This window comes from Nannospalax galili, unplaced genomic scaffold, assembly GCF_000622305.1.
Source record: "Nannospalax galili isolate Female #2095 unplaced genomic scaffold, S.galili_v1.0 scaffold32, whole genome shotgun sequence".
NCBI classification, from domain to species: domain Eukaryota; kingdom Metazoa; phylum Chordata; class Mammalia; order Rodentia; family Spalacidae; genus Nannospalax; species Nannospalax galili.
Window position 1 is genome coordinate 6,169,145 of NW_008335297.1, and position 10,940 is coordinate 6,180,084.

The 10,940-nt window shown below is 39.3% G+C and overlaps 1 non-coding gene and 1 pseudogene across 1 annotated transcript; one reads left to right on the forward strand and one right to left on the reverse strand.

Annotated features, from left to right (window-relative positions):
* LOC103731617 overlaps positions 1–10,940 on the reverse strand; it is a 164,115-nt pseudogene that overhangs the window by 12,657 nt on the left and 140,518 nt on the right.
* On the forward strand, positions 3,859–3,967 carry LOC115069787. The gene has a single exon (XR_003849023.1). It is a non-coding gene; the product is annotated as a U6 spliceosomal RNA (small nuclear RNA).

A 10,940-nucleotide genomic window follows, 5' to 3' on the forward strand; every position in this document is an offset into this window, starting at 1 on the left:
AAGTTAAGTCTGCTTCTTTTTGTGAACTTTATGTGTCTTTGTGGTTTACTTTTTGGGCATGAAAGGCTGGTTCTTCTTAGCTTCTGGTTCTCTCTTTTGATTTTATATTGAAGTGGCCGCATTGCTTTTGTCTTCAGGAGTTCCCACAAAGGCCCAATTCAGATGAGGGTCAGATGTTTTCAGGCTTTCTCCTAAGGTCTGAATCCCTCCTGGAATGATTTTGACCTCAGGAATTTGGGTGTTGGACTGGCCTGGGAGCCTGGCCCAGGAAAGATCCTGGTCTAGGGCAGCTGGTGGCCAAGCCACCCAGAGATGCAAAGGCAGATGGGGAAGGAAGAGGCCCCAAGGACTTCTGGGGACTGTACTGAGGAGCTGTGTTGGTCTGGATGCAAAGAGGAAAGGTCAGCCCCGAGTCCCAGAAAGAGGCCAGCTTTGGTGCAGGCCCAGGGAAGCAGAGGGATGTGAGGGTGGGGCCAGGCTCAGAAGCAGTGCTCCTAGGGCCCAGAGAAGGCACTACTTTTGTCTGGATGAAAAGGATCAGGAAGCAGTATTCGTTCCCCAGGTGTCTGGGGCCACAAGACAAGGAATGGGGCAGCACCCAAACTAGGAGGAGAGACTGGTGGGGGAGATGGGAGGGTGAATGAGGCTGGGGGAGTCAAGGCACGGAGGGCACAATGGACTTACCCTGATGACAGGCCTGTGGGTAAATGGAGATCTTTATAAAGATTAAAATCTCATTCAATTTTATGTCTTACAGGGTTTATACTGAGTTCAATATTGTATAACTGCATTAATTCAACTGTGAATCTAAAAATTTACAGCCACTTTTGAAAGAGATGTATCTTTGCTCTGGAAATTTTTATTGAATATGTTAAAGCTGTAATGAAATGCTTCTTCTAATCATGCGGTTATTAAATAAATATTTTTTAAAAACTCACCTACTATTCTCTAGATATAAGCAAGAATTGCCAATTTTGTGTTTTTATTTCAACACTGAACATAGTTCATGAATGGAAAAGAAATATAAATGTATGAAATTAGTCTAAGGTTTGTGATTAGGTAGCCAGGTAGATAAACTCAAAATTTCTCAAAGTATAATAAATCTTCCCAGACTTACACAAGCATCTTTGTGGCTTTTGAGGTTATGGAGTGAGAATTCAGTATTGGCTCAGCTACTGAACTTTTCCTACCATAGGATGTAAATTAGTGAGTATCCCAGACCATACAGGCTTCTTAGGTAATTTTGATCACTCACAAGAGTGATGAAATATTTGAAGTTTGGAGGGGCAAGTAGGGTTGAAACCCAAGGTTGTGCAATGTGCAACTTCAACAACTATCCAAAGCGGTCATACTGATACAGGATGATGGAAATATCAAATCCACAGATGTCAATTCATGATTATTTACAAAGAACTCAGTCCTAGAGGAACATTACATTTGAATATTTGAAATGACCCCCCCAGGCACATATGTTTGAACACATGGTCCCAGCTTGTGGTGCTGTTTTTTAAGATTATGGAACTTTCAGGAGGTGGAAACTTGCTGGCAGAAGAAATCACTGCAGGTGGGGTGCTTGAGGTTTTATAGCATGTAAGAATTACTTTTCTGTTGTTGTGATAAAATACCATGAGCAAAAGCAACTTAAGGGAGAAAAATTCATTTTGGCTGAGATTCCAGGAGATCTAGAGTTCATAATGGCAGGGAAGGTATGGTATGCTGGCAAGAACAAGAAGCTACTGATCACATTTTTCATCCATACACAAGAAGGAGGAAGGGGGAGAGAGAGAGAGAGAGAGAGAGAGAGAGAGAGAGAGAGAGAGAATTACTTCATCAAGGCTCTACCTCTTAAATGTCCCATAACCTCTCCAAACAGTAGCAACATTGAAGGACCAAGTGTATAAATGCATTAGCCTATGGGGAACATTCTCTTTCAACCTACCACATATCCTAACCCCACTTCCTGTCTGTTTTCTACTTCCTGACTGCAGATGCAATGTGACTACCCATCCAACACTCCTGCCACCATGCTTTTCTCCTCCATGATGGACTGTATCTGCTCCAACTGTGAGCCAGAATAAAGGAAGCTTTAAGTGTTTTTATGAGGATTTTTTGTCACAAGCTATGTTAAAAATAATATAAGGCAGAAGAGGGTTTTTGATCCCCTAAAACTGGATTTATGTACAGTTGTTAGCCTCCATGTGGGTGCTGGGAATAGAACCTGGGTTCTCTGTAAGAAAAGCCATGATCCTAACCCCTGAGCAATCTCTCCAGCCCCAAGTATTTGATTTTTGAGTCCCTGGTCGAGACAGTCAATTTCTGTGGTCACCGCCAGCAGCGGCCTCTCCTCTGTTCTCGTGGGTGCCACTCCTTCATTCTCACAGGCGTCAAGGCTGTGCCCTGGGCTGAGGCCACTCTTCTGCCTGCCCTGGGCTGAGGCTGTTCTTCTGCTTGCCTGGTGCTGAGGCAGCTCTTCTGCTTGCCCTGTGCTGCCTCCTGTCATTGCTGCTTCTGCCTGGTCCCGGACCCCAGGGCTGGTGAGGAGACTGTGTCAGTGGAGCCGCATTCAGACACAGGAGACCAGGTTCAGTGACACAGGTCTGGTTTATTGCAGGAAGGCACAAGCTTATATAGGGATAGTGGTCCAATCACAGCACAGTGAGTAAGATACCTTATTAGCATAACAGGTTTAATGTCTTATCACAGTACAGTAAGTAGGATACCTTATTAGCATAACAGACTTAGCATCCTATTAGCATAACAGACTTAACATCCTATCACAGAATAGTGGGTAGGATGCCTCATTAGCATACTGGGTTTGAGATTACAGAGCCTGGATTCCTGGAAACCACATGACCCTGACTCTTGCAATATCTAAGTGTTGCAATTTTGAATTCCAAGGGTGGTGATTAGGGAGTGGTGAGCTCTAAGCATCAGTCTCATGATCTGCCAATGGGAGCAAATGTCACAAGGTGTTCCTTGTGGCTCCAGCAGTCAGGCCATTGCCTTGGACCTGCTGTATGGCTGTCATTAAGACTTTCACCCTAGGCTCAAGCCTGTCTCTCACAAATTTCAATAGCCTGGTATAAGATGAGGTGCTGTTAACATGGGATTCAGTCTCTTTGGATGATGGGAGAGGTTGACTAGCCTGAAGAACCAGTCATGTGGCTGTTGCTCCAAATTAATCTTTGGGTTATACATATTTCAGGATGTATCTTCTATATTACTTATTTAGAACAGATGCCTATTGTGATTCAGTGATACTAAAAATAATGAAACCACCACCCTGTAGTAAGCCATCCACCATGAGCCACTGTATTAACTGAAGCAATAATGCATGCTACAAAATTTTTTTAACTAATCACCTTGAATGTTGCTGTATTTAATTCCAACTTTTTCACCAAGTGTGAATCAAAGTTAAGACATAACTTAAGACCTAGTGAGATTGCTCGTGTGTAAAGGCTCTTGGCACCAAGCCTAATGCATTGAGTTCCCAGCATCTACATGGTAGAAGGAAAGCACCCACTCCCACAAGTTGCCCTCCAACCTCCACATATGCCCCATGGCCTACATGCACATGCACACACATACACAAAACAAACAAATACAGCAAGTTCTTAAAAAGATATAAATTGAGGCCTAAGTCCAAAGCTCGTTATTTTTGTAGTATTATATTGCTTTTACTTTGTCTGATTGTATATAACCAACTCTATTTTTTTCTATTTTAAAATGTTTTCTAAATGTTTATCTTCTGATTTTTTTGAAAGTTTGTAAGCTTTGCCATTTAAGACAGCTATAGGCAACATAACTTGAACTTTAAAGACATTTTTTGAAAGAAAAATTTTACTTTAAAATAAATATGTACTTGCTTTGGCAGCACATACACTGAAAAATTGGAACAATACAAAGAAGATTAGCATGGCCCTTGTGCAAGGATGACACACAAATTCGTGAAGCATTCCATGTTTTAAACTAAATAAATAAAATAAAGAAATATAAATTATTTTCCTTCTTGTAATGCTATTTCTCCATAATGAAATTGGTTCTTAAAAGAGCAACATACAGGACTGGAGAGATGGCTCAAAAGTTAAGAACACTGGTTGTTCTTGCAGAAGACCTGGGTTTGAACCCCAGAATCCACATGGCAGCTAACAACTGTCTGTAATTCCAGTTCCAGGGGATCCGACAGCCTCTTCTGTCCTCCGTGGGCATTGCACAACATGGGTGCACTTACTTACATGCAGGCAATACACACATACACATAAAATAAAAATAATAAATAAAATATTAAAAAAAGAGCAACACACAAGAATGTGTACATGGAAAAAAGTTCTAAGAACTGGTTCATCAAAAAATAAAATTTAGTTAACAAAATGAAATATATCAGGTTTGGAGAGATGGCTTAACTGTTAAGAGTGCTGGCTGCTCTTGCAGAAGACCTGGGTTTGGTTCCCAGAACCTATATGGTGGCTAACAACTGTCTGTAACTCCAGGTCCAGGGGATCCAGTGTCCTCTTCTGACCTCTGCAGGCACTGCACAACACTGGTGCACTTACACACATGCAGGCAATATACTCATACACATAAAATAAAATAAAAACAAAATACTTTAAAAAGAAATATATCTCATTTATACTTATTGTCATAAATGATACATTTTTTGATTATGTGCATCTTTTCTTTATATTTCTTCTGTGCTTCCTCATAGTAAAAATCATGCTAGAACTCTGTGTATGGTAGGCAATTTGTTGACATTTGTGGACACAGTGAGGTGTTTGGCATCAATTAGGAGAGAACATTTAAAGTTAAAATCAGGTCACATCTTAGCTTCTAGAGTGGAATCACAAGGGAGCCTGAGGTTTGCATCTTCTTCTGTCTCCTCTTAGAAGTTAAAGAAGTTTCCTCTCAAGAAACCTTGATAAATATGGTAGAAAATTCAGGGAGCATTACAACATTATACAAACAGTTACCTTCGCATATTTATAGCCAGATCTCATTAAGTTTTATTAAAACTTGAATCTGTGACATGTTGGATGGAGGCTGAAGGAAGTTTACCAAATTAACAGTGTAAATGAATTTGCAATGAGCGTGTTGTTCCCACTTAAAGAGGTTACAAGCATTTGAGAAGCATCTGTGATTAGATAAATTAGTTGGTGCTAAATATATGATAGATTATTAATCGAATCTAGGGGGTCTCAGGAGACAGCTACAATCTACAGCAAGTTAGTACGTTTCTCTGTGCCTTGGTTTCCTTCTCTTTGAAATCTGGGTAGGGTCAACTAACTCAGAACCCTGCTATTAGAACCAAATAAGGAAATACATACATTCACATACATATGCACATTTATACACACATATACATATTTACACAGAAATACTCATACTTACACATGTAAATATACATTTACACACACATAATTACACACACACATATATATATATATATACAGAGAGACACATACACACATAAACACATACAAAACCACACATGCACCCAAAACATGCATATATACATATACACTTATACAAACACACATGCATAAACACACATAATACACATATACACAAAGACACATACATACACACACACATGGATAAGTTGGAGGTGAACCTCAGTGCTGTACTCGCCTACAATGTGTACAGTCCTAAGTTCAAACGCAAGCACCACAATCAATCAGTCCATCCATACATCCACATAAAAATGCATGCATACATAAGTGGACCAACTGAAGGTTAATAGCACAGATTTGGCAAGCAGAATTAGGTGGGAATCTGCTTTGTCAAGAGCAGAGTGACCATAAGCAAACTATCACCTGTCTCCCATCAGTTGCCTCATTTGATAAATGGGTAGAATAATGTCATTGGACTATTGAAAAGAGAAATGTACAACACATCAGCCAGTGCCTGATGCAGGGCATGTGCTCAATAAAATTGATACATTATCACCAAACTAGCAGTAATATTATGTGAGCAAGTTCTGATGGGCAACCAAGAGTAGGGGCAGTAGCCAGTATTGTTTGAGGGTCTATGGAACCCCTGGTCAACAGCTTCAAAAGAGGGAGCCCATTCCTGGCATTGGGCTTTTACTTTGCTAGCCTATGGTATCTAGTAGGGGCAATGTCCCCCTGTTATAAGGTAACTCCTTTAATCTCTTTTTATAGTGTGTATGTATAGACTTTAAGAAACTTCTGTAGTGGCAAGTTTCCATATGGATTTTTCTAAAGGTCTTTAGTGTTAATTATTTCTCACCATACTCTTACACTGCCTTACCTTCCCATTCCCCACTCCATTCAACCCTTCCTACTCCATTATTCCCCTTTTACACTTCATATCATTGCATTTTATCTCCCCTCCCATGAAGCCTCCCAATGCCATGGTTGTTTATTACCTTCCTGACTTCTCTGGATCTTCTAATTCAAACCTGAATATCTAAGCATTCAAAGCTAACATCCAGGTATGGGAACATATGACATTTGTCTTTCTGGTTCTGAAATACTTCACTCATGATGATTCTTTCCAATTCCACCCATTTACCAGTGAATTTCATAATTTAGGCTTTTTAAACAGCTGAATGATTTCCCATTGTGTTAATGTGCCGGCAATGCCCTTTTGTGAGGGTTCATCCACTGGAGCCTGGTGAACCTACCAAGAGTCTTTCCCTTTCATGAGACTGAATCTCCCTTTCCAGTAGCCATCAGTTGCCAATTGTTCCTAAGGTGGGATTGGGGTTTCTTACCCACTTCACATCTATGCTGCGATTTGTCTGCCTTGAGTTTATGTGGGATTTGTCCAAGCTATCACCATTGCTCTGAGTTCATATGAGTAATTGGCCAGCTGTCTGGAAAACCCTGTTTCCTTGTGGTCATCCGCTTCTGACTCTTACAATCTTTCAACTGCCTCTTCTGCAATGATCCCTGAGCCTTCGGAGTCAGTTTGATATAGGTGTCCTAATCAGGGATAAGCACTCTGTAGTCTCTTTTTCTCTTGCACATTGGCTAGTTATGATTTTTTCTGTTAATCACCATCTGCTGTATAAGGAAACTTCTCTGGTGAGAGTTGAGAGATGTATTAATCTATGGATATAATAAAAGTCATGACAAATCAGTATAATACTCTATCTGTTTAGCAGAATAGTTGTATTAGGCCTTCTCCCACGGCCTGTAGGCTGTCAAGCCTCAGGTTCCTAGGCCTGATATCAGTGTCAGATATGGACTCCATCCTAAGAAGTGGACCTTAAATCTAATGGGAAAGTAGTTGGTTACTTCCATAATATTTGTGCCACTATTGTACCAGTGGGCATATCTTGTCAGGCCGGTTGTTTTATAGATTGAAAGAGTCACAGGATTCACAGCTGGGTAAGGTTCATGCTAAATTTTCTCTTCAGGTAGTGTGCATAGCACTCTTCAGCACTATAAAAGCTAGCAAAGCAGTAAGATATAAAGTTAACACCCTAGAGGCTGTAGAGATGACTCAGCAGTTAAGAGCACTGGCTGCTCTTATAGAGGATCTGGGTTAGATTCACAGAACCCACTTGGTGGCTAACCACTGTCCTTAACTCCAGTTTCATTCTTAAAGTCCTCTTCTGGCCTCATGGGCATTGCATGACACAGGTGCACTAACACACATGCAAGCAAAACACTCATGTACATATAATAAAAATAAGTAAGCAAATAAAAATTTAAAATTAACACCCAGATACCAGTAACTTTTCTATACACCAGCAACAAACATACTAAAAAGGAAATCAGGGAAACAACCCATTAACGATCATCTCAAAAAACATAAAATATCTTGGAATAAATCTAACCAGGAAGTGAAGGACTCCATAGCTTCCTATCCTTTAAGATACAGAGAAATTAAAGAAGGTACCAGAAGAAGGAAAGAAATTCCATGCTCATGCATTGGCAAGATCAATATCCTGAAAGTTGCCATCCTACCGAAAGTAATCTACAAATTCATTGTGATGCCCTCTAAAATTCCAACCCAAATCTTGGCAGAAATTGAAAAATAATCTCAAGTTCCATATGTAAACACACATACAAAACCCTAGGATAGCCAAAATAATTCTGAACAATAAAAGAGTGCTGGAGGCATCACCATCCCTAATCTTAAATTATACTAGAGAACTACAGTAATTGAAACAACATGGTACTGTCACAAAAACAGACACATTGATCAGTGGAATACAACGGAGGACACAGATTTAAATTCATGCATCTACAGTCCCTGATATGTTACAAAAGAGCCACAAATACACACTGAAGAAAAGACAGTATGTTCAACAAATGTCACTGGTCAAACTGGACTGCGGCATACAGAAGAACGGAACTAAATCCCTGTCTCTCACCACACACAAAACTCAACTCCAAATGGATCAAATACCTCAATATAAGCCCCGTTATCCAGAATCAGAGGATAGAGGAGAAAGTAAGGAATATGTTGGAAGTTATAGGCTCAGGAAAAAAACTTTCTGAACATAACCCCTGTAGAACAAGCATGAAGTTCAATAATTGATAAATGGGAGAACCACATGAATCTAAAAAGCATCTGTACAGTGAAGGACACTATCATTCGAGTGAAGAGGCAACCTAAAGAATGGGAAAAGAATCTTTATCAGCTATACTTCTGACAGAGGGCTAAGATCTAGAATATACAAAGAACTCAATAAGCTAAATGTCAAAAAAGAAATAACCCGGGGATGGAGAGATGGCTCAGCAGTTAAGCGCACTGGCTATTCTTGCAGAGGACCAGGTTAGATTCCCAGCACCCACATGGTGACTAGCAGCCAACTGCAATTCTCATTCCTGGGGAACCAACACCCTCTTCTGACCATGTAGGCACTACATTACATGGGTACATTTACAGACATGCATGCAATACATTCATACACATAAAATAAAAATAACAAATAAAATATTTTTGAAAAAATAACCAAAAACTGTGGCAAGGACATGAACAGGGAGTTCTCTAAAGATGAAACACACAGCTTCAGTGATTGCTCAACAGTTCTGGAGTTTTTTTTTCGGTTTAACTTTTTAAAAAATTATTTATTTAATAACCATATGCTTAGAAGAAGCACTTCATTACAACAGCATTGACATATTCAATAACAATTTCCTGAGCTAAGAAACATCTCTTTCAAAATTGGCTGTAAATTTTTAGGTTTACAGTTGAATCATTACAGTAATACAATATTGCACTCAGTATAAACACTATAAGACATAAAATTAAATGAGGTTTTAACCTCTAAAAAGGATCTCCATTTCATTATTAAAATGCAGAGTTTCATACAGAAAAATTCATTTTAATGCAATTGACATTAAGATGTTTGCACATGCATTTCTCATCTCTATATATCTGATTATTACTACTCACAGTCAGTTACTTTCTGAGCTCCTTGGCATCTGAGCATGGATATAATGTCATCAGGTAGATTTCAATGGTAATTTTTTTCACATCTACTAATTATTAAGGAGCAAATTTTTATGCTTTGAAGAATTATTTTTTAATCATTATTTTTTACTTTTTAAAAACTGTATGATTAGAAGAAGCATTTTACTAAGGCTTTAACATATTCAGTAACACACTCCAGAGCAAGAGTACATCTCTTTCACAAGTGGCTTCAAGTTTCTAGGTTCACAGTTGAATTAATACAGTTATACAATATTGAACTCAGTACAAGCCTGAAAGACGTTAAATGAAATGAGTTTTTAACCTTTAAAAAAGATCTCCATTTCATTTTAGAATATATTGTTCCTTGCAGAAAGACTCATTGTTTTTCCTAATAACACTGAGATGTTGGCACATACATATTTAATCTGTATGTATCTGATTATTACTAGTCATAACTGGTTGCACTTGGATCCTTGGCACCTGATGTGTGTGTTTTAAGGAGGTTATGCCACTTTATTTCTACAAGAAAGAATGAATTATCATTATTTCACAGAGAGGGAGTGGAGACTAACAAACATGAAATTACCCACAGAAGGACTCATAAATAGCAAAAGATGGAGCCCAGAGTTGTTATACTTTGTGTTATAAAAGTTCCTATAACAATTTTGATTTGTTGGCTACAAATGACTCACAATAACAAGCTTCTATTTCAATGCATACCATACATAGGAATAGTGCTCAAGAGATAGACCCAGGAACTGAAGAGATGGCTCAATGGTTAAGAGCATTGACTGTTCTTGCAGAAGACCCAACTAGAGGTCTTTGTTTTAGGAGGGTCAGCTGTTCCTCATCTAGCAGCAATTAGTTGTCAATATTCCATTAGATAAGATTGGGGTCTGCCGATCATTTTCCCAGTTCTATGCTGGCTTACTATCTGGGAGTCCCTTTGGCCACCCTGGCCAACAACTCAAAAGAAGGTATCTCCTATCTGGCAGTGTTGCTTGTTATGAAGCCTTTAGCTATGCATGTGGACTCTTAAGAAACTATATTGGCCTCTTTAATCTTTGGTTATACATTCCTTTTTGGTGTTTAAGGCCATACAATTGGCCCAGATAAACCAATTTATTTTTATTCTTAAGTTCATTTGAGGATCTGTTCCTCAGGGGTCACATGGGCTTGGGAGGAGCCCCTGGCTCTTTTTTTTTTTTTTTTTTTTTGACCAGTTCCACCTATATGGAGATAAGTCAAAAGTCCTGTTAAACCATGGTTGGCTTCACTTGGAAGCATGGAGGAAATGATTCCTCTGTGTTGACCCGCCTCTTTGTAGACTGGACACTGGTTCAAGTCCATCTTGTGGGGTCTCCTCGGCCTCCTTGATCAAGAGGACAGGTGACCTACCACAATTACAGGACATTTTGAGAGATGCTCATATTCCCCTGGAACTAGTCGAACTAGGAGGGCTAGGAGCAAAAACTGTCCTTTATGTCCCTCTGACCAAGTTATTATAGGACTCAAAGTATGTCTGTTAAACATCCAAGAAGGTTAGTTCC